Source organism: Equus przewalskii, chromosome 9 (assembly GCF_037783145.1).
Source record: "Equus przewalskii isolate Varuska chromosome 9, EquPr2, whole genome shotgun sequence".
Classification (NCBI taxonomy): domain Eukaryota; kingdom Metazoa; phylum Chordata; class Mammalia; order Perissodactyla; family Equidae; genus Equus; species Equus przewalskii.
The window spans coordinates 33,854,919-33,880,094 of NC_091839.1; the positions used below are offsets into that span (position 1 = coordinate 33,854,919).

The 25,176-nt window shown below is 39.0% G+C and overlaps 1 long non-coding RNA gene across 2 annotated transcripts in view; it reads right to left on the reverse strand.

The window, feature by feature from the left end:
* Positions 1-1,708: 1,708 nt before the first annotated feature.
* The window catches only part of LOC139073617 (uncharacterized), a 37,994-nt gene continuing 14,526 nt past the window's right edge, over positions 1,709-25,176 (reverse strand). For both annotated transcript variants that reach the window (XR_011522534.1, XR_011522535.1), the window contains 2 exons: positions 5,846-5,987; positions 1,709-4,308 (listed from right to left, as the gene is read on the reverse strand). This is a non-coding gene — a long non-coding RNA (uncharacterized lncRNA). The remainder of the gene's footprint in view (positions 4,309-5,845; positions 5,988-25,176) is intronic.

The window sequence follows — 25,176 nt, forward strand, 5'->3', positions numbered from 1 at the left end:
TACCTTCTTGTGAGTTTATTGGTCTTTGTTTATGATCTTCTATTTGCTTGATCTCAATTGTTAGAGATCTCGGAGAGAAAGCCAGCATCTGCTATTAACTTAAACCAGTATCAGTATCGTTCAGGGTGGGTTAGGTCTTGCCATGGTAACAAGCAACCCTAAAAGATATCAATAGCTTTAAAGAATAAAATTCTGTTTCTCACTGATGTCTACAAGGAGGGAGGGAGGAGGATGCTGCTCTGGGTGCCCTCACTTGGACCCAGGCTGTCTGGTAGGTCATTATCTGGTACCCAGGCTATCTGGTTAAGTTAAACACTGTCTCTTAAAATTAACACTTGAAAGAGAGCCCCTTTATTTCTGCTCACGCTTCATTGGCTAGAGAAGTTGAATGGTTTAATGTAATGACCACGTGTCTAGAAAGAAGAGCGCTAAAAACGTGATGAACAATTTGTAAGAAGACATACCAATACTCTTTCTTACTTTGCTCCAATCAGGGGTTCCTAACCTGGAGGTCAGGGCCTCCTAGGACTATTGGGTATTGAGTGACACAGAGAGAATGAAAGTATTCTATTTTTTCTTGCCATGTCATTTTGGAAGGTTTTTATTTGATGCTACTTTCCCGAAGTCGTTACAAACGACTGTGGGATGCTCTCCATGGTTCTTCCCTCTTGCTCTTCTTTGCTTCCTCTCTTCCTTTCTTCCTCTCTGCTCTACTTCTCCACTTTTATCTCCAGAAAGAAAGTGTATTGTATTGAAGAGGAAAATGTATTAGTAATTACATGAATCAGTGGCTTAATAGTTAAAGCAATAAATAAATTACATTTGTTGTGCTACAGTGTCTGTAAAGGCATAGTTCTATGTATATATACAAGATTAATTTGTATGTTGTGTCATTGGAAATATACCATATTAGGACGTTTCAAAAGGTCCCTGTAGACACAGGTGAGGTAAAGAGGAGGTGACTGTGGGTGATTGTTTACATTCCTGCTGTTACAAGAGTGAAGTGAGGCAAGAATGGAGTTGATATTCAATCAAGTGGAGCAGAGGATCCAGCTCAAACTGTGTTATGGTCTCCAGTCAGTTTAAGAATATTATAATATCCTTTTAAAAAAAAGCATATGCGAATGAATAAAATGGTAATTAGTCACAAAACAGTGGTGGACTCTCTAGCTCCACCCTGGAAGAAAATTTGATAGCAGTTAGTAGGGGGGGTGTTGAAGAGACTGGGAGTGAGATTCTCGGGAAAAGGCCTAGGAGCCGCACTGGGGCTGCATCTCTGGGGAGACTTGAGCGTTCTGCCCCTCTTCCTGTTGACAGGACGCTGATCAGCCTAAATAAACCTGGTCCATTACCTCCTCCATCTTCTCTGTCTCTTTGGGTAAATGGGAAGCAACCACAGATGAAGGCTTTTGCTTGTGAATCTCTCATTAGTGGGTTTTTAAAAATGTTACTATAAAAGGAAAACAGTCGCATCTTAATCTATCTGAAAAGTATACTAGAAAGAGGCATAAATAAGTCCTACTCCCATCATCCTGAGTTAATTACTATTAGCATTTGGCTTATTTGCATAATTGAGATAATATACTTATAATTTTATACTCTTACTTTTCCACTACCTTTCTCGTAAGCATTTTCCTAAGTCCTTTAAACCCTTCATAAATATAATTTTGATTCCTGTGAAATATTCTATCATGTGAATGCACAAGGATATTTCCCTATTTTTTATTTTGTGTAAAATAATTCAGAATACACCTCTACAAGGTTGTTTTGTTTTTAGTGAATGGAAGCTAATGTTTGCCCTAAACCGTAACTAATAACATAAATCCACGAACAAAGATCATGATACCATCATGATTTTTTTTGGAATTATCAACAGTTTGATATCAGATTTGGACATTAAGGTTTGGTTTTACTTTTCAGCTGTCCCTGCTGTGTGGTGGCCGACCTAATACCTTTGTAAGTAGATTTAATTCAACAGTATTTTAGGAAGGAGACAAAGTCTATCTAACCGGGAAATCCCGTTGGTTCCACTTTCAAGACGCATCTGGAATCCGTGCAGTCTACACCCCCTGCACCGTGTCGCCTTGGACCGTGCAGTGACGTCCTAACTGTGCTCTCCACTGCTCCTCTTGGCCCTCTGTGCTCTGCTCTTTCTGGGACATCCACAGCAATTTGTTCAAACGTGAGTCAGAGCGCTTGCTCCTTTGCTCAGCACCCTCCAGCTGGGTCCCATCTAATTCAGAGTCAGCGCGCAGGCCCGTGAGGGGCTGTCTCCTGCTGTGCAGCCGGACCTTGAACGCGTGAGGCCACGCCCGCTGTCCAGTCCTTGGACTTGTTGCTCCCTCTTCGAGAATGCCTTTGCCCCAGTAATCACTGGGCTTGAGCCCTCATCTCGTGTTTGTTCAATTGTCATTTTCGTAGTGAGGCCTTCCTTAAACAGCATATTTAAAATCATAATCCCCCTGCTTCCCGTATTCTATAATCCCCTTTCTTGCTTTATTGCTTTTTGTCTTTATCCTTCTAACATTCTTTATAAATGATTTAGTTTGTTTGCGTCCCCCATTGTAATACCAGTTCCCAGAACACAAAGCTTTTATGGGTTTTCTTCACTACAGTATTCCCAGGGCCTAATACAATACCTAATAGGATGTCCATAGTCGACGCTTGATAAATATTGCTTAAATACATGAATAAAAGCTTTTCTTCCTGGAAAAAAAGAATTATAAAATATTTCTTATGGAGAAACACCTTTAGTCATATTAGTAAATTGTTGCTAGCCCAACAGACTATCTAGAGTTCCAGACAAAATGAAGCTTCCTTCACCCTTCCTGAGAGACCTGTTTTGCAACACCAAGGTTTTAGGAACGAAAGATGTTCACAGGGACAGACTCTTTTTTCAAAACTGCTCTTGGCAGATGGGGAGGATTACACGCAGAATTAGGAGTTTGCCTCTCCATGGAGGCATCACGTTATACACGGTCCTAGATGAAGTGTTTCTATGTTCAAATAAGTGAAGTAAACTGAGTTCCCTGCCCTCCAGGGGCTTATTTCTGTGTTTCTCCTCTTCCTGTGATTTGAGGGGAAATTATTTTATTTTATTTTTTTGCTGTATCCAGATGTCCTGGCATTGGCTTTCTAGTTCTTGCTGATACCATGGGGAGAGCAAATGCATGGAAGTGTTGACAAGACACGAGGGGCAGCCAGCGTGCCTGTGTGTACCCACAGCCCAGGGCGGCTGGTGAGGGTAGGATGCGAGGAGTGCCGGCCTCCTTCCCCACCCTGCTGCTGTCTCTGGGGAGGATCCCTGGCTCTTCTCTCTGGTGAGGCCTACCCAAAAGCTGACTCTGTCATAACCCAATATTCTCACCACTCCAGTCTGGTGGCCTCTTCCTGTCCAGCCCCTTTTGGGCTCTCCCAAATTCTCCCTGGGGCCGGAAAGGGTCCTCTTGTGGTAAGGGTGAGGGGCATTGAGGGTGCTGCCCATCCCAGAAGTTTGGAAGCTAGTAGCCTAGTGAGTCAAGGTTCACAGCCCCCGGGTGGGTGTGGAGTGGCAGGGATAACAGTTATGATTCTGGTCCTAAACAGGAATTTCTGATTTGGGTGTGAGTGCACCTAAAGGATTGATTTGAAACAATGCTACAGGTCTCAGCTAGGGACAGGCTTGCTAAATGGGTCAGGTCAGGTTTGAAGACATTGTCGGTCACTGTCACCCAATCTATCTGGTGAGTGCCCGGAGCACTTTCCTCACACTCTTGCAAATCTGCGTTCATTGTGTCTTCACCAGCTGGCCCTTGCTGTTTAATCTTTTGTGACCAGGGGCAAGATGGAGTAAGGCAAGAAGGATTAAACTCAAGTAGCAGCTCATTATAATGAAGACTGAATTTGTCATCCTCTTATAATCAAGATGGCTCTACATTCAACATTCTCCATGTTTTTCCTTGCCATTTCGGTCCACGGGTTTGAATACTAAATAATTTTGTCTCCTTTTTTTCCCCATTCCTATTTCTTTCAGTGATTCCTCACTATTCTTTCACTCCCATTTTTAAAACCACTACCCTTGTCCTGGCACTCAACCATCCCCACCTCACTCTTGATTGTGTTCTCCAATCCATCATGTACAACAGTGGTTCTCAAAGCGTGGTTCCTGGACTAGCAGCATCAGGATTGCTTGGTAACTTGCAAATTCTTGAGCTTCATCTCAGACCTCTCAGATCAGGCACTTCAGGATGGAGCCCAATCATCCATAGTTTAACAAGCCCTCCAGGTGAGACCTTCAGAGCCACCGATGAATGTCACAACCACAATCACCTGCTAAAAACATTGTTTCATCAGTTGCTTCTCCAGCTCAGACATTCTGAATGGCTCTCCATTCCCCACAGGATTAAGTTTGAATTTATCAGCTCTACTTCTTCTGCATTTCCTTTGCTCCAGTCAGACTCCCCGTTCTCTGACATTTCTGCTCTTCCATGCTGCTCCCCTCCCATGAGCTCCATACTTATGTCCTTTGTGTCCCCAGCAGCATAAACTAAGTCTTACTCTTCAGCCCAGCCCAGAGCTCTCTCCTCCCTCTGAATTTATTCTGGTCTTATTCACTTTTACGGTCTAATGCACTCATTTAGCACTTATTTATCCCATCTTGTGTTGACAACCATCATTTTATGTATATGGATCTAGTGTCCCCACATAGATTATAAGCTTCTTAAGGTTTTATAATATTAAACTTCTTAGCATCACTCTCACAGTGCTCAGTTACTTCCTTATACTTTACGTCAGTCTTTCCAAAACTAGCCTGACAATAACACCTAGTGTATTTGTGAAAAACATGGATTCTGAAAGCCCCACCATAGATCTTCTGAGCTGGAATCTTCAGAGGAGGGTCCTGAGGACCCATAGTTTGAATAAGTACCCGAGTGTTTCTCATCATCAAGCATGTTTGGGAAACATTACTATAAACAGTAAGGGCTCAAACATGTTGATTTTTTATAAAGGTGATCTTTTTGATTAAAAGAAATAAGAGGGAAAGAGCCTCTGTGAGACATGCCCTGTGAGCACTTGATAAGTATTTGCTGGATTCCTGAGTCTGTAAAGGGAGTTGGGAGGAACGATCAAGGAAGCCGAATGGCGTCAGATACCAGGAGACACAAGCAAGGGGACTAGGGGAGTGACCGGGAGACAGTGCAAGTGGACAGTGATTCAAACAATACCCTCTTTCTCCTGGAAGGGGCACGCCACTCAAATGCCACTTGGTGAGAAGGACTCCAAGGAGCAAGGTTGACACATGAGTTGGAATCAAGGGAGATGATGATAAAATAAATACCCCTTTTGTCTCCCTCTGTGAGCTGAATGACTTTGACATTCATGAACTGCTGGGAGCCAGGGGATGGCTTTCTCCCTGAATCACACGTCGCTGAAGTCCCTAAGAGGGCAGTCTTGTTTTTAGAAGAGTGTCATTCAGGCCAACCTGCGTCACTGTGTAGGTGAAGAAACTGAGTTCAGAAAGTTAACAATTTGCCCAACAATGCGTTGCTGTTTATATTCAGAGTAGAAACTAGAATCCAATTCTGCTCAACCATCCTACGCCTATTTTTTTTTGTAATCTCTATGGCTTTTAAAAAAATAATTATATTAATTTTTAAGAGTCTATGCCGTAAGAATCTTTATTTTATCTTGACAAGAATTATTGATACCTAACTTGACCCCAAATTTTTGGAAGTGAGACCTAATCCTAAAAAAATGTTAATAATGGAAAAGAACTGAAATAATGATGTAAAAGCAACTGTCACAATGACTAGCATATGCTTGGCCTGTCAAATCTTCTATTCTGAATTATAATTCAAATCCTCACCTGAAAGTTCACCCATTTCCTTTGCTGCATAGTTAAGACCATTGGACTTGGAGTGATTCGGACTTGAATTTGAATCCCGGCTCTGTCGTGTACCATATAATGTAGTTCATAATTTGCTCTCTCTCAGCTTTGGTTTCTCTACCTACAAAATAGGAAAAATAATACCTTGCATGATTGCTCTGAGGAGTAAATGCAGTAGTGATGCTTGAGATTGCTTAGCACAATGTCAGACATTAAGTACTTAATAAATGTTATTTTTGTTATTGATTTGGTACAAAACTTTGCTTCCATCAGTACCTTCTCATAAAGAGTCAGTAGCTGAAAGAGAGTGGTGCCTGAGCCTACTGCCTGAGTTTGAATCCTGGACCCACCACTTACTACTTGTGTGATCTTGATATTTAACTGTTCCATGCCTCAGTTATTACCCCCATTTTACAGATGAAGACTCTGTACCTAATTCACAGGGTCATTGTGGGAAATGAAAGATTAATATACAAAAAGTGCTTAGTGCAGTGCTTGGCACAGCATAAATACTCCATAAGTATTACCTGTCATTAACATATTTCTTCCTGTACTTATTGACCTTGAGACTTTTCTGACTTTGAAGAGAAGATCTCTTTCTTTTGGCAAGACTGAATTTGGAAAACTCTTTCCTTTTTGTCTATTTCTATGTTAGTGTTTGCACCCAATGGCCTATACCTCCAAGTCTGTCATTTCATCCCTGCATTTCTGCCTCTTAAGCTTGGAGGAGCTCTTTGCCCAATGGTCAGAAAATAACCAATTATACATGAAAGAGATGGTTAACAGTAAAGGAAAAAGAAGAGTGCTGGCAATATATTAGTTGTGTAGTGCAATTTTGAAAAAAAAAAAAAAGAATATTTCAGGGGATATTAAAAAATGAGTTAATGATTTAAATAGAATAGAAACTATCCTAAAATACCTTGAAATTAGCCCAATTTTCCTGGCATGCAAAGGAAATAATATAGCAACTTTCTGCTTGCCCAAAGATAAGTTCTTTTATCCATTCCTTTCTTCCTTATGTATTTTCAACAAGTAGCCCTGAAAATTTTCATTCTGGTCTACTTACATATGGGTCCAATCCTGTCCCCATTAGTACTTGATGTGAAACCCTCGCTACACCAACTTTACAGAGCATTGCCCTCACCCTGCCTTTGTAGGTACTGTAGCCAACAGTAACTGCCTGCTCCCAGCCCTTTCCCCTTCTGCCTAGGGACAGGGCACTGGTTCTACAGAGGTATCCGCCCCTCCTCCAAGGGACTCAGAGAAGAGTGGCTCTATTCCAAGCTCTAGGGGTCAATCCTGATTGCCCTAAGCACAACATGGTGATCTCATTGTTCAGGCCTGGGCACATATCTCAGTTGTGGCCAATAAAACATGAAGGGAAGTCTGTTGGGGGACTCCAGGAAATATATCTTTGTTTTTAGAAATAAATTCATGAAAGAAACAGTACCTATTCTTCTGCTGGATGTGTTTATGTCTGCATTTAATATCATGAGTGCAGTAGATTTCATGCAACCATGAAGGAAACTAGGAGTAGGAGGGCAGAGCTTAAGGATGGAAAAAGCATGAGTCCATAGTGATGGTCTAGAGTGTGAGGTTAACGAATCCAGAAGCCATCTTACCTTGGGAGTTCTTGATGTGTGAGACAATAAATTTTCCTTAATATATAAGTCAAACTGAGGAATATGTTATCTGTTATGTGTAGTTGGAAACATCCTAAACAATATACAACCCCCTGTTCTGCTCAAAGGCATTGTCTCTACGCCTGGTAGAAAGACACAATTTTAAGTTATAGTACCTCTATGAAGCTGCCTAGAAAGTCCCATCCCAGAATAATGATCCTCTCCTCTGAACTCCTTCATTCACTCAGTTCGGCATCTCTCTCTCTTTCCATCTCTCCCTGTAAAGTCAAGAACCTATTATAACTTTTTGATATCTCAATTTCTAGCACACCATCTGAAAAACAAACACTTCAACATATCACTGATGGCACACAGGATGAAAAGAGAACAATTTTGTCCTTTGCAGTCTGCACATTGGTTTGCACTCACTTGCATGATTGGTAGTATGTTTTAATGTAAAGGGAGTAGTCTTTTGTTTTTTTTTTAAAGAAACGTAGACTGCCATATGCTGCGCCTCATTTGGATGTGTCTGGAGTCTTGCAAGCTTGACTACCCTATTTTCTCCTACAAATGTACCTTGAGAGATTTTTTGGAGGTTCTAGCAGGGGAGCACAGCTACTTGTATATCCTTGATTGAAGAATGGTCCTTCTGTATTGGGGAAGTCTGTTCTCTTCGGCCAGGCACCCAGTTTTGGGAGGAACTCACATGGACCAGTGAGAGAGGAAGGGGACCCAAGCCTAGCTAGCCAGGTCAGCCAAATCAACCCTGGTGATCAATAGAGTGACAGATGTCACAGCCAAATCGCCCTCACATCCTAAAGAGTGTAGATTTGAGGGCTGACCAACTTGACTTCAAGCTCCATCACTTATTAACTGTAGGTTCTCATGCAATTTGCTTAACTTCTCTAAATGTCTGGTTTTTCTTCTGTAAAATATGGTTAATAATACCTTGTAACATTATTTTGAAGGGAGCAATAAATGTAAAATTCCCAGGACATATGAATGGTCAATGGCATCATGTATAATAGCTATCTACGTATATCTAGATACACAACTTTTTCAAAATTTATTTGTGACTGTTGAAGAAGAAAATTAACATAAAGAGGACAGTCAGCGGTGAGCCATGGAAGAAGTGGAGAACTAAAAGATATCTAGACATCATCTCACTAATATTCTCATTACACAAATGAGGAAGTGGAGGCCCAGAAATGTTCTAAGAATTGCCCAAAGTCTTACTGCTCCTTGGTGCAATTTAATGTACACAAATGAGCTTCTTGTCCCAGAACATGCAATTCTGATAATTAAGATAAACCTATTCTGGCAGAGTGACATCAGCATCATGGTGGAGTGAGTGTTTCCCTTAATCTCTCCCCTCCTTAAGTTATAACCAAACAGACATACATTAACTAACAGAGGATTCCCTACAAAGCACAATAGGACATCTGAGAGATCCATGCAGCCATACATCTAAAGGTGGGGGTACTGGATCCCTGGGAAGCAGTGGAATGAGGTGAGTGGGTCCCCCCCCCCCCCAGCAGCAGCAATCTAGGTTGCAGGTCCTCATGCAGCAACCAGCACACTACTCTAAGAGGAGGTAGAGTAGCAGGCAGGCCTGTGAGCAAAGACTTTTTGCTTCAGAGTTACAGCCTGGCCTGCAGGAACGCTCAACACTGAGTGGCACAGCTTAGCGACCCTGTGGGTGCCCCCACCAAGTGCAGCAGCCCAGGTGAAATTCCCATGAGTGCAGAGCAGGCCTGCATGTGTGCAAAAGAAAGCACCCTCCCTGCCTCCCCCCTCCCCACATAGTGCACAAGCTCAGCTGGTCCCTGGCCAAGGCAGTGGTTCTGCAACAGAGCTCTGGCACATGCATGTGTGACCCACCAAGCAGCTGTGACCAGTAGGCAAACACAGACAAGCCCTATTGGCACAACTTCCAGCAGATGCAGTGGATTCAGAAAACACAGCTCCTGCTCTCCCCACCCACTCTGTGGTGGCAGGTGGAATCTGAGACCTGATACTACCACTATGCACCAGCAAAGGTCACTTCATAAAACACCATGAAGAACGACATTAACACACCAGAACAGAAGGAAAGTGACAATCTCCAGAAATCAATCATGAAGTCACAGAAACTTACAATCTAAATGACAAAGAATTAAAAATAGTTGTGATAAAGAAACTCAATGAGTTACAAGAAAACTCAGAAGGACAGTTCAATGAACTCAGGAGTAAAATTAATGAGCAGAAGGAATTCTTCAGAAAAGAGATCGAAATGCTAAAAAAAACAAACAGAAATTCTGGAGATGAAGAACAAAATGAAGATAAAGAACAATCTAGAAATCTTCAAAAACAGACCCAACATTATGGAGGACAGAATTAGTAATTTAGAGGACATAAATACAGAAATGCTTCAGGTAGAGGAGAGAACTAAGACTTAAAAAAATGAAGAAATTCTTTGAGAAATGTCCAACTCAATTAGGAAATGTAATATAAGGATTATAAGTATTGCTGAGAAAGAAGAGAGGGAGAAAGGAGCAGAGAACTTGTTCAAAGAAATAATAGCTGAGAACTTCCTAAATCTGGGGAAAGAACTGGAGTTACAAGTATATGAAGCCAATAGAACTCCTAATTACATCAATACTGAAAGACCTTCTCCAAGGCATGTTATATTAAAATTCACAAAAATCAATGACAAAGAAAAAAATAGTAAGGGCAAGAAAGCAAAAGAGAATAATCTATAAAGGAACACCTATCAGGATTTCAGTAGATTTCTCAGCAGAAACCTTAGAGGCCAGGAGAGATTGGAATGCTACATTCAAAATACTGAAAGACAAAAATTTCCACCCAAGAATACTCTGTGCAGCAAAACTATCCTTGAGATACGATGAAGAAATAAACTTTCTGAGATAAACAAAATCTGAGAGAGTTTATTGCCACTAGACCTCCCTTACAAGAAATGATCAAGAATGCCCTCCTACCTGAAAGAAAAAGGCAAAGGTTTACAAAGTCTTGAACAAGGAGATAAATAGACAAAATCAGAAAACTGTAGCTCTCTATCAGAACAGGTTGGTAAATACTTAATTATAACATAAAAGATAAAGGAAAGAAAGCATCAAAATTAACTATACACAATTTTAATCACAAACATAACACAAAACAGAATAATTTGTAGCAACAATAACTTTGACAGGGAAGAGGAAAGGAATAGAACATGCTTAGGGTAATGGAGATAAGACGCTATCAGAAAATAGACTATCTTATCTATGAGACCTTTTATACAAACCTCATGGTAACCACGAAACAAAAAATCAGAGCAGAGGCACAAATCATAAATAAAAAGAAAACTGAGAAAACCATCACAGAAAACCACCAAACTGAAATGGCAGTCAGAAACACAAAGGAAGAGAAACAAGGGAAATATAGAACAACCAGAAAACAAGAAATGTAATGGCAGCCTTAAGCTCTCATGTAGCACTCTAAATCACTCTAAATGTAAATAGATTGAATTCTCCGATCAAAAGACACAGAGGGGCTGGATGGATTAACAAACAAGACCCAACAATATGCTGCCTCCAGGAAACACATCTCAGCTCTAAAGACAAGTACAGGCTCAGAGTGAAGGGATGGAAGATGAAACTCCAAGCAAATGGCAAGCAAAAGAAAGCAGGTATCGCCATACGTATTTCAGACAAAAAAGGCAGTGAGACACAAAGAAGAGCACTACATGATGATAAAAGGGAGATTCCACCAAGAGGACAACACTTATGAATATATTTGAACCTAAAACAGGGCACCAAAGTACTTAAAGCAACTATTAACAGACCTAAAGGGAGAAATTAACAGCAACATAATAATAGTAGGAGAACTTAATATCCCACTTACATCAGTGGATAGATCAATCAGACAGAAAGTCAACAAGGAAATAGTAGACTTAAATGAAAAACTTGACCAAATGGACTTAATAGATATATACAGAACATTCCATCCCAAAACAGCAGAATACACATTCTTCTCAAGTGCACATGGAACATTCTCAAAGATAGACTATACACTGGGAAGAAAGCTAGCCTCAATACATTTAAGAAGATTGAAATCATATCAAGCATCTTTTCTGACAACAATGCTATGAAATTAGAAATAAACTACAAGAAGAAAGCTGGGACAGCACAAATATGTGGAGTCTGAACAACATGCTACCAAACAAGTATTGGATCAATGAAGAAATCAAAGGAGAAATCAAAAAATACCTGGAGACAATGAAAACGAAAATACATCATACCAACTTTTATGGGATGCAGCAAAAGTGGGTATAAAAAGGAAATTTATAGCAATACAGGCCTACCTGAATGAACAAGAAAGATCTCAAATAAGTAATCTTAAACTACACCTAACAGAACTAGAAAAAGAAAAACAAACAAAAACCAAAGTCAGCAGGAGAGAAATAATAAAAATTTGAGAAGAAATAAATGAAAGAAACAACCAAAAAAAAAAACCCAATAGAAAGGATCAATGAAACTAAGAGCTGGTTCTTTGAAACGCAAAACAAAATTGACAAACCCTTAGTCAGATTCACTAAGGAAAAAAGAGAGAAGGCTCAAATAAATAAAATTAGAAATGAAAGAGGAGATATTACAACTATTACTGCACAAATACAAAGGATTATAAGAGAATACTATGAACAATGTTATGCCCACAAATTGGATAACCTAGAAGAAATGGATAAATTCTTAGACTCATAAAACCTCTCCAAATGGAATCAAAAAGAAATAGAAAATCTGAATAGACCAATCACAAGTAAAGATATTGAAACAGTAATAAAAACTTACTCAAAAATAAAAGTCCAGGACCAGATGGCTTCTCTGGAAATTTCTACCAAACATTCAAAGTAGATTTAATACCTATCCTTCTCAAACTATTCCGAAAGATTGAAGAAGACAGAACACTTCCTAACTCATTCTATGAGGACAACATTACCCTCGAGACGAAAGCCAGACAAGGACAACACAAAGAAGGAAAGTTACAGGCCCATATCGCTGATGAATATAGATGCAAAAATCCTCAACAAAATATTGGCAAATCAAATACAGCAATACAATAAAAGGATCATATACCTCAATCAAGTGGGATTAATATCAGGGATGCAGGGACAGTTCAACATCTGTGAATAAATCAGTGTGATACACCACATTAACAAAATGAGGAATAAAAATCACATGACATCTCAATAGATGCAGAGAAAGCATTTGACAAGATCCAACACCATTTATGATAGAACCTCTCAATAAAATGTGTATACAAGGAAAGTACCTCAACATAATAAAGGCCATATATGACAAACCCACAGCTAATATCATAACTCAATGGGGAAAAACTGAAAGCCATCCCTCTGAGAATAGGAACAAGACAATGGCGCCCACTCTCACCACTTCTATTCAACTTAGTACTGGACGTTTTGGCCAGAGCAATTAAGCAAGATAAAAAAAAAACGGGTATCCAAATTGGAAAGGAAGAAGTCAAATTCTCTCTGGTTGCAGACGACATGATCCTATATATACAAAACCTAAAGAATCCACCAGAATACTATTAGAAATAATCAACGACAGTAAAGTTGCAGGGTACAAGATGAACTTACAAAAATCAGTTGTATTTCTATACACTAATAACGAACAAGCAGAAGGAGAATTCAAGAATATAATCTCATTTACAACTGAAACAAAAAGTGTAAAATATCTAGGAATAAATTTAACCAAGGAGGTGAAAGCTCTATACACTGAAAACTATAAGACATTACTGAAAGAAATTGAAGATGATGTAAAGAAATGGAAAGATATTCCATGCACATGGATTGGAAGAATAAACATAGTTAAAATGTCCATACTACCTAAAGCAATCTACAGATTCAATGCAATCCCAATCAGAATCCCAATGACATTCTTCATGGAAATAGAACAAAGAATCCTAAAATTCATATGGGGCCACAAAAGACCCTGAATAGCTAAAGCAATGCTGAGAAAAAAACAAAGCTGGAGGCATCACAATCCTTGACTTCAAAACATACTACAAAGCTATAGTAATAAAAATAGCATGGTGCTGGTACAAAAACAGACACACAGACCAATGGAACAGAATTAAAATCGCAGAATTAAAACCACACATCTGTGGACAGTTAATCTGACAAAGGTGCCAAGAACATGCAATGGAGAAAGGAAAGTTTCTTGAACAAATGGTGATGGGAAAACTGGACAGCCACATGCAAAACAATGAACATAGAACATTATCTTACACCATACACAAAAATTAACTCAAAATTGATTAAAGATTGAATGTAAGACCTGAAACCAGTACATCGGTCTCAGCAGCATCTTTTCAGATGCCATGTCTACTCAGGCCAGGGAAACAAAAGAAAATAAACAAATGGGACTACATCAGACTAAGGATTCTCCAAGTCAAAGGAAACCATGAGCAAAACGAAAAGACAACCCACCAACTAGGAGGAAATATTTCCAAATCATATATCTAATAAGTGGTTAACTTCCAAAATATATAAATAACTCATACAACTCAACAACAAAAACACAAACAACCCAATCAAAAAATGGGCAGAGAATATGAACAGACATTTTTCCAAAGAACATATACATATGGCCAATAGGCACATGAAAAGATGTTCAACATCACTAATTATTAGGGAAATCAAACCAAATCTGCTTGAGATATCACCTGAAACCTGTTAGAATGGCTACAATTACCAAGATAAAAAAATAACAAATGAATTTGTCTTTTTTTCTGGCTGAGTAGTATTCCATTGTATATATATGCCACATCTTCTTTATCCAATCATCGGTCAATGGGCACTAGGGTTGCTTCCATGTCTTGGCTATTGTGAATAGTGCTGCAATGAACATAGTGGTGCATATGTTACTTTGGATTGTTGATTTCAAATTGTTGGGGTAAATACCCAGTAGTGGGATAGCTGAGTCATATGGTAGTTCTATTTTTTAGTTTTTTGAGGAATGTCTATGCTGTTTTCCATAGTGGTTGCACCAGTTTGCATTCTCACCAGCAGCATATGAGGGTTCCCTTTTCTCCACACCCTCTCCAACATTTGATATTTTTAGTATTAGTGATTATAGCCATTTTAACAGGCCTAAGGTGTTATCTTAGTGTAGTTTTGATCTGCATTTCCCTGATGATTAGTGATGTTGAACATCTTTTCATGTGTTTATTGGCCATCTGTATCTTCTTTGGAAAAATGTCTGTTCATCTCCTCTGCCCACTTTTTGATCGGTTTGTTTGCTTTCTTCTGTTCAGTTGCATGAGTTCCTTATATATTACAGAGATTAACCCCTTGTCAGACATATGATTTGCAAATATTTTCTCCCACTTGGTGGGTTGTCTGTTTGTTTTGATCCTAGTTTATTTTGTGTTGCGGAAGCTCTTTAGTCTCATGAATTCCCACTTGTTTATTTTTTCTTTTGTTTCCTTTTTCTGAGAGGACGTGGTAGTTGAAAAGATCCTTTTTAGTTCGATGTCAGAGTGTACTACCAATATTATCTTCCAGGAGTTTTATAGTTTCAGGACGTATCTTCAACTCTTGGATCCATTCATCCCATTTACAATAACATGGAAGGACCTAGAGGGAATTGCACTAAGTGAAATAAGCCAGTCTGAGAAAGACAAACACCAGATGATTTCACTCATATGTGGAATATAAACAAGTACTGGGACAAAGAAAACAGTTCAGTGGTTACCAGGGGAAGGGGGGTGGGGCACAAGACGTGAAGGGGAGGACTTATATGGTGACAGTCAAGAAATAATGTACAACTGAAATCTCACATTTATGTAAACTATTATGAACTCAATAAATAAAAATTTTAAAAAATAACAAATGTTGGAGTGATGAGGAGAAAAGGAAACCCTCATACACTACTGGTGCAATGCAAACTGGTGCAGTCACTATGGAAAACAGTATGGAAATTTCTCAAAAAATTAAAAATAGAAATACTGTGTGATCCAGTTGTCTCACTACTGGGTATTTATCCAAAGTACTTGAAATCAACAATTCAAAGAGACTTATGTCCCACTATGTTCATTGCAGCATTATTCACAACAGCCAAGATGCAGAAGCAACCCAAGTGCCCATCAAGTGATAAATGGATAAAGAAGATAAGATACACAATGGATACTACTCAGCCAGAAAAAAAGACAAAATCATCCAACTTGCAAAAACATGGATGGACTTTGAGGGTATTATGTTAAGAAAAATAAGCTAGACAGAGAAAGAAAAACAGCACATGATTTCATTCATACGTGGAAGAAAAACAAATACATGGACAAAGAAAACAGACTAGTGGTTACCAGAGGGGAAGGGGGTGGGAGGAGGGGGAAAGGTTTAAAGGGGCACATGTATATGGTGATGGATAAAAATTAGACTATTGGTGGTGAGCACGATGCAGTCTATACAGAAAATGTGCACCTGAAATTAGTCATTATAAACCATTATGACTTCAATAAAATAACTCAAAAAAAAAAGATACATCTATTACCCCAATTTGTCCCTTCTGCTTGAATTGAGACTTGGAAAGGGTGACAAAGCAGATGTCAATGTGAAATACTTTCAAGACCAGGCCAAGTGGAATTGGGTAAGGGAGTACCTGCCAGGGGATGTACAAAAAAATTCCATCATTCTTCCCAAGAGACTCAACATGAACCTTGGGAATGTGTACTGTTACCCAAGGCAAAGAATAAGGGAGACGGGGATCACTTCTATTCTAATTTTAACACTATGATAAATGTTATAACCTCAGCAATTAACCTTATTTTCCTCATCTACAAATGGCTTTGCTCTCTAAGTCACATTTTCTCCTTGTTATTTGAAAAATCGCACTAAATGAGAGAGGAAGAGTAGAAGCAAGGAAAATAAGAATGTTGGAAGACTTGGTCACCATTAAGTTAACCTTAAATCAAACACCAGCATCCCTCAGGATTCTTGACTTGCTCAAACTCATCACACTATTGAAATTTGCTCAGAGGAACACTCAGTCTTCTTTCACAGTCCAGGTTGAGAAGGATTTGTAGAGAAAAACATGAGTATGTTTTAGGTGTGTTCATTTGCCTAGGTATTTAGCACAGCAGGTGTCCCTGAATGAGGAGACTGAATGTATTTCCAAACTCGAAGCCATGACGTAAACATTATGTCCTGAGGCCAACAGTTCCTAGAGTAAGGAAGGGACAGAAAGCACAAGTGCGTCTTGGTTTCCTAGAGCAGAAGTAGAGGAGTTGAGGTACCTAGTTGCAACAGAAAGGGTATGGCTATTGCTGTTGCATGACTGAGTCATGATAAATAATTATCTGGGTGACCCAAGTACATGATATAATGATACAATACTGATGCTTAAGTTAAGAAATCAATTCCAGAAATCAACCACAGGTCTTGCCAATCTTTCATCTTCCTTACTTGCCACATATACCTGAGAAATAGCAAAAGGGAAATATGTGTTCCTACAATTCAGCCAGTTGTCCCCATACTCTTCCCTGTCCTGTACTCACCAGACTCACATCTCTACTGATGGCTCTTCTATTACCTTCCTTCTTTAAAATATATATTCTTAATTTTAAACTCATTTATTTAAATTCTTTCGTTTTTCTCACTTTTCTCTTTACTCCTTTCTTCCCGTCTTAGATATTAGAGATCATAGTTCAACTACTTGATTACAAAGAGAATTTCTGATTTAAATTGTTCCTCAATGATTATAATTAGAGTTGTTAAGGCTTATAGGACAGTAAATAAAAATTCACAGAGAAACATTCAAGAATGTTTATGACAACGCATTTATGGGCAAGGAATTGAATGCAATCTGGGTGCCTGTCTGTCACAGGAGGAGTGGGGAAGCAAATGTGGGAAGTGCAACCAGCACTGGGCCAACATGCATAAACCTTAACACAGTGCTAAGAAAGTAAGAAGCTGCATTAGCTCCACAGCACAATAGTATTTAAGTTAATCAAAGTAAGTGCACACAGGAAAATACCTATTTTATAAGGAAATATACAAATAAAATGATACATGTCAAATATTAAAATGGGTGCATACTTGGAAGAAGATAATGGTAGTGGAGAAAGGGGGAAAAGGAATAAATTGATATAAAAATCAAGAAAAAATAACAATGTGATAATGATGTGCCATAAATGGGACAATAATGCAATGAGTATGGATTAACTCAACTCTTGGCACTTGAGTTTCCAAGTAAATACATAAATAATAGCTACAGAGAGGATTATCTGTAGTGGGAGAGTTAAGAGATGTTTTTGACTGAGCTGATAGGAATCGGAGATGCTGTTTCTATAAAAGAGGCAGAAGATGTGTCCCAAGAATTGCACTATCTAAAGCCAGGCAAATGACAGTCTTTTACTCGGTGAATGATGTGAATGTCAACATGATTATCATGCTGACAGGGATGATTACTGAAAGCCGTGCAGTCTGCATCATTGTAGATAGATAGCAAACACTTCTAAGGCAATTTTTTCAGCGTTCTGTTAGAAATAATAACAACTTAAATTTGTCCGGCATTTTGTATTATTCAAAGCACTTCTGTGTTTACAATCCCATTCGATCCTCCTGAAGGAGGCTAAGTGTGATATTATTATACATTTCACAGATGAGGACTCTGACACACGGAGTAGCTCAGTGACAGTCCCAAGGTCACACAAGTTAGTTGAAGACCTGATCTAGAACCCGTGTCTCCTGAGCAATCAGGATGCTTCCATGAGAGTAGATAGCTGGCTGGGCCATATGCCTCCTTGCTTTGATTTCCAGGAAGCTCAGAGCCAAACTTGAAGCTCTTCTGAAAGAATTATATCTGCTCTTATCATCTGTATATTTATGTTCTTTTCTCCTTGGTCTTGAACTTTTTTTCTCTATTTTTCTGGTCACAATTCTTTATTCCTACCTGTATTTTACCCTTATTTTATTCTATAGCCACTATAGACTATATTACATCATTTGTAGAAGGGGTTGGAGTATAAATAAATGCATAAATGTAAAAAGGGGGCAAAACTCCCACAACACTAAAGTAAAGCATATTTTCCTGGAAAGAAGATCAAATAGCCAGCTCTAACAAGCTGGCCTAATTTAGAAAATTCCTGTGTTTGAATTGTACAGGATTTGATTAGCATTTTGAAAATTATGGTTAATAAGAGGACAACATCTACAACACTGAATAAAAGGCATGATTCTAGATTTTGAAACGTAAATCAAAATGACGCTAGCTCGGTATTCCCTATGGCTTAATGGATAAAAAACAGCCATCCAATGAAATCACCCACTCTGGAGTGGTCTGGTTTCTGAGCATCAGCTTAGGATACTGGGTTTGTGACTTTCAACCTCCATTCATTATTTAGGTCACCCTTCACGCTGTCGTTAACCTAGTTCTCCAGCTTCATTGCCTTCCTTAAACCCCCCCTTCCCATCTGGCACCTTGCATTCCACAGATTCACAAACTTCCTTGCCCATACTCATACTGGGTCCTCTGATGAATCCCCCTTCACTATTTCCCCTTAAAGGGCCAGTTCATGTCACTTCCCCTAAAAATTTTTCCTTGATTTGGGTTCCTCGTGGGTCCCATCACTCAAGCAGAATTTCCTTCTCTGTGTTTCATAGCATTTTGAATATGCCAGCAGATTATAACGATTAATGGCTTATTTATTTGTCTCTCCTGCTAGATTGTGAACTCCTTAAGTCAAGATCTCTTGTGTGGTCATCTAGGCCTTCCTGTGGCCTAGTATAGCACCTGGCACATAGGAGATACTCAGTTTAGCTTTGATAATGAGTGCAGCTGGTTGAAACGATGTCCAATGAGTTGCCAAATGCGTAGGTCAACAAGACAGTCCACCAGGTCACAGACACACCTTGTTCAGGTATGTTTTCCTTTGCCCTGATCTCTTCTCCTTGGGCTCCCAATCATAACAATTCCTTGCCTTTCTTTTAGCTTTTACTTTGGTCCTCTTTATTCTCAATTTTCCTAATAATGAAGCTTATCTTATCTCAAAGCCTAGCTGTCTGCTTTAAAATTAATTTTTAATTGTCCCTATTTAATCAAAAACATCTTTTTTTTTTTAATCTGGCAAAAAAGATACAAACATCAACATATGTATCATGCTAAAAGATACGTAGGTTTTCAGGAAATAAAATATTTATATTCTATGAAATATGTCAGTGTGTATACTGTAGGGTATCAGAATTGGCCACCACAAAATGTATCTCTTTGGCTTGATTATTTTTAAGGATGAAAGGCTCTGAAAGAAACTGTGACCTTCCCCCTAAGTGCCTAAAAGAATCTAGGATGGGAGGCCTGTCCCACGACAGGCCATCCCCATAGATAACTCTGGGCATGATAGACTAGGGCAATCCTCGCTAACACCATTTTTATCAACATTCTCTCTCAGGTCATATTGTCGATAGATGGCCAAGCAAACATTTATTAAACATTTGCTTGTCTGTCTTCATGTATATCACCTTCCTCCCCTTTGGAATCCCAAACCACTACCCCCAACATCCTCCTTTGTATTTAGCTGAAAATGCTATTTAAGGTGGTGGCTTCCACCATTTCGGTGAGTTACTCCGTTTTCCTGGGTTTCTCCCATGTATACATGTTATTAAACTTTGTCTGATTTTCTCCTTTTATTCTGTCTCATGTCAGTTTAATTCTTAGACCAGCCAGAAGGACCTAGAGGGTAGAAAATAGTTCTTCCTCCCCTAAAATACATGTATATACACACACATATAAATATATGTCATAAAATACAGTTTCTATGATCAGTTCCTAAGTGTCTAAATTGAACTTTAGCTGGACTTCGAAGTTTCACTCTCACAAGCTGAAATAAATTTGAACCATTCATAGAAAACCTAGAGCTAACAACTGTTTTTATTTTTTAAGTTCATGCTTGTTATTATGCATGCAGGCATTTCTTCCTTATGCAAAAATTTATTGAATTCAGGAGTGGGATAAGTGCTGGGGACACAAAAATAAATAAGGTAATACTTATCCCCCAAAAGCTGGTGGAGGCACAGCAGGAGCTGGAGTGGGAAGTAGGGCCAGACAGGAAGGAATGTGTGGACCATGCTAAGGACTTGGGTTTTTTCCTGCCACCAGCAGGGAATCATTAAAGGCTTTAAAGCAGGATAGAGACACAATTTATTGTCTCTATTTGCACTTCAAAATGTATCTCTAGTTCTTTGAGAAAAATGGAATAGTGGGGACACAAGCAAATCGATTATTGCTAAAGTCTAGGAGTCACATAGTGAGGGCTTAAACTATGACAGTGGATTAGGGATGGAGAGAAGAGGATGGATTCAGTAAATAAGTAAAATAAATAAGATAGTCAGTTTAATTGGGGAGGGTGGAAAAGGAAAATGTCTAGGGCAATTGTAGGTTTCTGGCCTGGGCATTGTCGGGGTGCCATTTATGGGAATAAGGGACATAGAAGACCAAAACAAAATAAGAATCCTTATGTAAAAGTCACTACCTCTCAGAAATAAGTTTGAAAGTGGAAGTAAAGTCATTTTAATGATTATTTAAAGGTCAAGATCATGAAAACAACACTTCGTGCTTCTAATCGGACTGTAGGAGAGTGGATCAGGTTTCCTTGCTCAGGCTGTGGTTTTCATCTCAATATCTTTGGACATCTACATTCCTTGAGTGAGCAGCTGAGGCTGACGGGTGGCTTGGGTCCAGCTGTTTGGAATTGCAGTGTGCTATGCTACTTGGGTGTCTGTGTCAGTTACCAACAATATAGTGCTCACCTTGGACTGGTAATACAGCAAACCATGGAAAATGTTATGGTTAGTTGGAAGCAATAAAACTTATTTCCCCAAGTTTAGTGTTTTAAATCACTAGCTTCCCTTCCTGGCCAATTATTTTGCAATGATCAACCATTTTGTAATGTACGTCACACAAAAAGTCCAAGCTGAATAAGACAATATGAATGACCAATACAAAAAATAATAGTAATAGCTAAAATGTGTTGAGCATATATTATATGCCAGGTACTTTTCTAAACAGTGTCAATTAATCATGGAAGTAAGGACTATTACTGCAACCATTTGCAGATGGGAAATTCAGTCACAAAACTTACCCAAGGCCATCTGCTAGTAAGTGGTTCAAGTGAGCGCAGCCCTAATACTAGATCCTCAACCATCATACTCAACATAGTGAATATGACCCCCTAATAAAAATGAAAAAACCAAAAGCTATCCCGATGGACAGTGGCTTATTATTTTATTTTTAAAACTCCAAGGAAAGAAAAACTTAGCATATGCTGGCCAAGGGGCAACAAGTAAATGTTAAGTACAGTTAATGACAGAACTAGGTCATCTATAAAAATTCCAACGTCTGTTTTATAATTTTAGGATCATTAATTGAATCATAGCATTTTCAAGCCTGAAGGAACTGATTGCTTTGATTACAACCAGTTTACTTAATATTAGTCCATTTTTGGAACAGTTTGTCTTCAACTGAAGGTGAAAATATTACTTATAAAGGTTGTGGATCTGTTGCCTTCCATTGATTAACAGTGAGCACCGGGAAGAAAGCAGGCAGGAGCTCCAATAAACTAAAACACATACTCCATGAATCATACCTTTGGATCATGGAAGCACTCTCAGACACTCTGAAACTGATTTCTGGCTGACACAGCCTCCCTTGGAGCCATACTGGGCATGAAATATAGTTAGGGTGACTAATGGTCCTGGTTTTCCCAAGACCTTCCTGGTTTTAGCACTGAAAGTGATAAATAAATGACAAGCAATAGGCTATATTGGAGTATTTGAGGAAGCCATTTGGTTTAAAACTAATTCGGCCTGAATTTATTTTTCCAAAAGGGCCTGATGTGGCCTGTTGAGCATGCACTGTACATCTGCTTTAAATATTTACCGTGTCCCAAAGATGAGAACGACCCCCTAAAGATAGGGGTGTAACATCCCCCATATTGGCATTTCCTTTAAGATAAGCATCTCTCGCTAAACTAAGGATTAATTGCTGACATGCTGTGCTTACCTTGAGACCACAAACCTGCTGACTGCTGATCTGCTGTGCCAGCTAAGCAACTTGTGACTGTTGTAAAAGGGACATTCCAGTCAGAGGCGGTACATGCTGTTGGGGAAGGAAGGCCCTGGTCTAGGCCTCAGATCTGGCTTATAATAAACTCACCCCAATTTGATTTATAGATTGATTATGGATTATTTGCATTGACATTTCTTGGCATAGTCAGCAGGATTTTAGAGAAACCCACTGGAGATCACCTGGAATCTACACTGAATGAGTGTTCAGTACCAATAGGGGCCCATTGATCCCCCCCAAATCACTACTATTCTTCAGGTGACCTGGTGAGTTCTCCTGAAACTTATACATCCTTATTTTAAGTCAATGGTCCAGAGTTTCTATGAGCTATTTCAAACCTTAAGACTAGGTGTCTTAAGCAGGTACCAGTACATACTCCAAGGTAAGAGGAACCTAGGGGGAATTCTTAGACAAGAGAAACCTAGGGGGAATTTCCTAGGCCAGTGGAGCCTAGGGGGAATTTTGCAGTGAATGAGACAGGCTGACCTTTTAATTTGGCTTTAAATTGGAAAGAATTGTGTTTATAAAGTCTGAACAAACTGCTTGATAGGCAAATGAAAGACTGAACATGTTCAGCTCCAAAGAAAAGGGATACCAGCTCCTCCTGGCCAAAAAGTGTTCTCAGGTGACTGAGACCCTCATGGGTGTGGCAGAGGATCAATCCTCGTGATGAGTAGTGGTCCCGTAGATAACTCCACTATCATTCATGTTAATTAATTAAAGGCTTGTCCAGGGAAGCACATATGAGTGTTGGCTGCCCATGCACTCTGAGCCCCCATGGCAGTTTTAGACTGCCAGTGGGAGAAACTGAGGCATGTAAGAGCGTGTTTATGACCTTTCTTTAGGAAGTAACACTCATAAGCAGCACATTTCTGACCCACTACACTGATCCTAGAAGTTTTTCAGACTTTATGGTAATACCAAACTAAAAGAAATATGGGAAGCTGAGCTTGTAAAAGCCAACCAGTCCCCAAATGGGTAGCCTCTCTGTGGAACTCCAGCAGGCTTCATGCTGAAACTTGTAAGTGCTTAATGAAATGTGGATAACTATAAATGCCTGACAAGATAACCCAGGATAATTTAAAATTACAGTGGCCACTGTGGGGTTCCTTTTTAAGAGCCAGGTAATAGAAAATATTTTAAAGAGTCAATCTCAGCACCTTCCAGCATAATTGCTAAAACTAAAGATTCCAGAAGCAGAAAATATTTACAAAGAACAGAAGAAAAAATCTTACCAAGCTTGTTTCATGTCCTGAGTGCTTGGCTTAACAATTGTCAGGTTGGAGGTCCCAAAATACAGTCAGAAAAAATGTGGTTGCACCCCATTTTGTGGTCAGAGATAGTCAGATGGAAATGTGTGTTGCATTCCATTCATGGCTAAGGGTCCAACCAAACTGCCACCAGCTTCAGGGGAATTCCATTGGCCTTTAGATGGGATGTTCCAATTAGATAAGATCATTTAAGAAGTGCACTTAAAAGCAAAGACTTCAAAATTCCCAAATAATCTTATTGAAAATTTTGTTGAAAAATGCTTATATAAATTAAGTTATAAAAGCTACCTAAAGGAAAATATTAGGCCATGGCTTTACAGACACCCCTGTAATCTACTCTCTGAGTTAATGAGACTGAGAGATTTTTCTGGGAAACTGCTATATTAAAGATTACTGGAGCTGTTCAATACCACCAGGTATAGTTACTGTTTGTCCAGGCTGAAACCTGAGAAGGTTTTTGACATGATTTAGCAACTTATGACCAGAATTTTGGCCAAACTGGTAGCTAATATTCAGAGCCTGATGGAAATTTTCTTTCCAAGTCTTCTTCCCTAAGTTAAAATAAAACTAAGCACTCAGAGGGAAAGAAGCAAATTAAGGATGATGTAGTTGGACAGGTGGATCAATCTATAATCTCATGTTTTACAACCCAAATTTCTGAGAAATTAAGAGCAACTATCCTTAAAAAAAATCCTTGTAAGACTGGAAAAGAAGCTCTGGAGGCAGTTCAGATTCCACATGTTTCCTTTATCTCAAAAAGGATTATTGCCTCCTCTCTCTGGGAACTGTTATCTAGCCTACCACCAATTTCCAAGACTGAGGGGAATGAAAAAGGTAAAAAGGAAGGAAAAATGGCCATAAGAACACCCTTACCCCAAATCTAGCATCTTAAGTGTCTTTTCCACAAATGTTAGTGGAAAAAGCGTAAAACAAAATTTGGATTCATAACTAGGGAGCCCGTATTACTGTACCTGATTCATGGCAGTGATTTTAAAATGCTAGCTCTGGAGTCTCTGCATATGTGTGTCTATATGTATGTTATATGTGTGTGAGCACTTAGGTCGGGACAGTATAATTTCTAAAGAGCTCTATTCAATTGGCTTAAAGTAAGTGCTTGTATAAATTATTTCTAAATGTAATGGAAACTAACCCAAATGTCTTTCAAGTTAACATGATAAAATTAATCTTTAGTAAATGAAAGCTTCTTTAAGTTTATTGGTTTGATTAAAATAGACATGTCCTTAGAGTTATCAACACTGGTTACAATACAGACATGCAGCCTTTATTCTATGTTTATTGGTCAA